General features: G+C 50.2%; 1 protein-coding gene across 1 annotated transcript in view; it reads left to right on the forward strand.

Annotated features, from left to right (window-relative positions):
• Nucleotides 1-280: 280 nt before the first annotated feature.
• The window catches only part of Rbm6 (RNA binding motif protein 6), a 122,270-nt gene continuing 119,680 nt past the window's right edge, over nucleotides 281-2,870 (forward strand). Inside the window, exon 1 of the mRNA XM_023704598.1 lies at nucleotides 281-441. The gene's annotated coding sequence lies outside the window, so the exon portion shown is untranslated. The remainder of the gene's footprint in view (nucleotides 442-2,870) is intronic.

Raw genomic sequence — 2,870 nt, forward strand, 5'->3', positions numbered from 1 at the left:
AGTGCAAGGTCCTGAGTTCGATTCCCAGTACCAAAAAAAGCACTAGGGACATCCCTCGATGTGAAGGCGATTGGTTTAATACCAGTACCACAGAAACAAACCAAAAGAGTGGAAACAGGGAAGGAGCCAAACCTAAGCCTCCAGCAGGCCCCACCGACAGTTGCGGGGAGGTGCGCCTTCCCATTGGCTGCGGCAAGCATCGCGCCCTAGGCCCCGCCTCAGAAGACCAGCCCCCTGCGCGCGGGGGACCGTGGGAGTGGAGGCGGCCGGGCCGCCGGAGGCCGCAGTACTGCATTTCCCGGCGGGCAGAGCGCCCGACACGGCGGCGCGGTGCCTTTGTGGAAGCAGCGGCCCGCTGGGAGGAAGTTCCGGTCTCCGTGGTGCTGGGTCGGTGGCGGCGGCTGAGAAGGAGGAGCGGGCCTTGGAGGCTGCGCTGCCTCGGTAAGGGTCTAGGGAGGGAGAGAGGGCGTGCCGAAGCCTTTGAGCTAAGCACCTTCGCTCTGGGCCGCTCTGGATGGCGCGGGCCCGCGGGGCCTGGAAGCCGTGGCTCCGGAGTCGCGGGCCAGCCACGGCCTCCGCAGGAAAAATAGCCGAGCAGCGGTGTGGTCAGGGAGGCGCCGCCCGCGTCAGGGCCCGGGGCGGGGCCCGGGTCGGCAGCAGAGTTACCGGTCCTGGCGCGGAGCGAGGACCGCTGTGGTGCTGGGGACCGGCGCGTGGTGGGGGCTCCAAGCTCCCTGGCTGTGCGGAGCTGCGGGCGGGCTCTTTCTTTCTGTTTTCCTGCTTCTGTTCCAGTTCTGAGGCATCGCTAGAGCGGGAGCCCTTTTCATGTCTAGCACGCAGCGTCGCACGCAGACACTGACAGGCACCGGTTGGCTGGCCAGGGCGGGAGGGCGCGAGAGCTCGGTCGCATCTGGCGGGAGCGACCGTGTGGGTTCCTCGCCCGTTGGGCGAATGTGGGAGGAAAGGATTTGTGTCCCCCTTTTCACAGTTGTGTTCTTTTTCTTCTAACTTTAGAATTGATACTATGTTAATGAGCTCATCTATTTTAATAAAAAGAGAAAGCTTGCTTTATAGAGTGAATAAACTGTAAGGGTAGTTGCATTTTTGTGCACATTCTCGGTTTACTTGCGATGTTCAGAGTAGCTGGATCTAAATGAAAGTGAAATGTGATGCAGCGGCTCAGCTGGTTCATATTCTGAGCTGTGTCTGTGCCCTACCTTTGTTAGTTTCCAACTTTTTTCCGAGTAATGCCATCAGTGTGAGTGACTTAAAAATTAAATATACAAAAAAATTAAATATGCAGGGGCCGGGGAGAGAGCTCAGTGGCATAAGTGCCTGGCTGGCATGCCTGGCATGCGCAAGGTCCCATACCACCACCAAAAAAAAAAAAAAAAAAAGACAATACAATGTGTCACCCGTACTTGTGAGGACCAGTGAGAAGTATTAAGGACTGGCAATGTGGAAAGTAATTACTGTACTGATATGTTACCATTTGGCAAAACACAAAAGTTGAGCCTGAACCTTCTCTCCCTAACTACCACCTACCTAGATATCTAACCTATAGGAGAGGCACCAGGTTATTCTGTACAGTAGTAACACCCTTCCTTGTGGAAGGCCTTCCCACACCCCGTGCAGGTTCTGAAACCCAAGGCGTCATGAGCACTAGGCAAGGGCTTTGCCATTGAGCCACACCATCTAGCCCTCCTTCGCACCAGCCCGGTTTTGAGGCTGGTGCAGTGAGCCCATGTTTCTGGGATTTGAACATGGGATCCTTGCGCTTGCCAGGTAGGCGCTTAGACTACTAAGCTATCTCCCCAGCCCTCTCCTTATAGATTGTGACTAGAAGGGCCAGGGAGATAGCTCAGAATAAGCGCTTCCCTGGCAAGCACAAGGGCCTGAGTTCAATCCCCGGTTCCGCAAAAAAAAAAAAAAAAAAAAAAGGATAGATTGTGACTAGACTTGGGTTAATTTTTCTAGCCTTTAGGGTGTCTTAGCCTTTCAAACATGGTAGAATTTTTCAGGGGGAGGTTTAATATACTCGCAGAAATTTTAGCAAGATCAAATTTCTAATCTATCAACATGTTTAATAAATGTATGAACATGTTAATCTGATTCAGTTGTATGGAGGTTAAAACTATTGGAAAGTTGTGAAAGTTTAGAAGTTGTGAAAATTTAAAAGTTATAAATCTTCCTGGGCATGGTGATGTACATCTGTAGTTGTAGCACTTAGGAGAATGAGGCAGGAGAGTCCCTTTGAGTTTAAGGCCCGGGTGCCTGGGCTACATAGCTAGATTGTCTCAAAAAAAAAAAAAAAGTCATAAATCTTTCTGCAAAGCCCAGTACAGTGGCACATTCCTGTAATCCCAGGACTCTGGACAACTAAGATGGGAGAATTGAAAGATTGGGTCCAGCCTAGGCAATTTAGCAAGGCCTTGTCTTAAAGGGCTAGGAATATAGTTCAGTACAAAGCCCTGCATTCAGTTCCCAGTGTCGCGCCCGACCTCCTCCAAAAAGTCGTTCTTTGACTTTATACAAGCTATATATAAATTTTGTTAGATATCTGCAACATGTTCACTTTGTTCACCTTGTTCACTTAGTTAATTGGAACCTACTGAGTACTTTTTATTACCTTGTCACTATAACAGAGTAGAAGAGTGGGTAACTATATTTAAGATCTCAGATCAGATAGGGACTGAATCCTTGCAACCTTCAGCAATTCATTGACAAATTGCCCTACTTCTTTGAGCTTCAGTTTCTTCAGAAATAATGACGTTAGTAAATATAGTCACCTCAGCTTGGTGTAGTGCATACCTGTAATCCCAACACTCAGGAGGCTGAGGCAGGAAGGTGGCTGTGAGTTAGAGGTCAGT

This window comes from Octodon degus, unplaced genomic scaffold, assembly GCF_000260255.1.
Source record: "Octodon degus isolate 3935 unplaced genomic scaffold, OctDeg1.0 scaffold00008, whole genome shotgun sequence".
NCBI classification, from domain to species: domain Eukaryota; kingdom Metazoa; phylum Chordata; class Mammalia; order Rodentia; family Octodontidae; genus Octodon; species Octodon degus.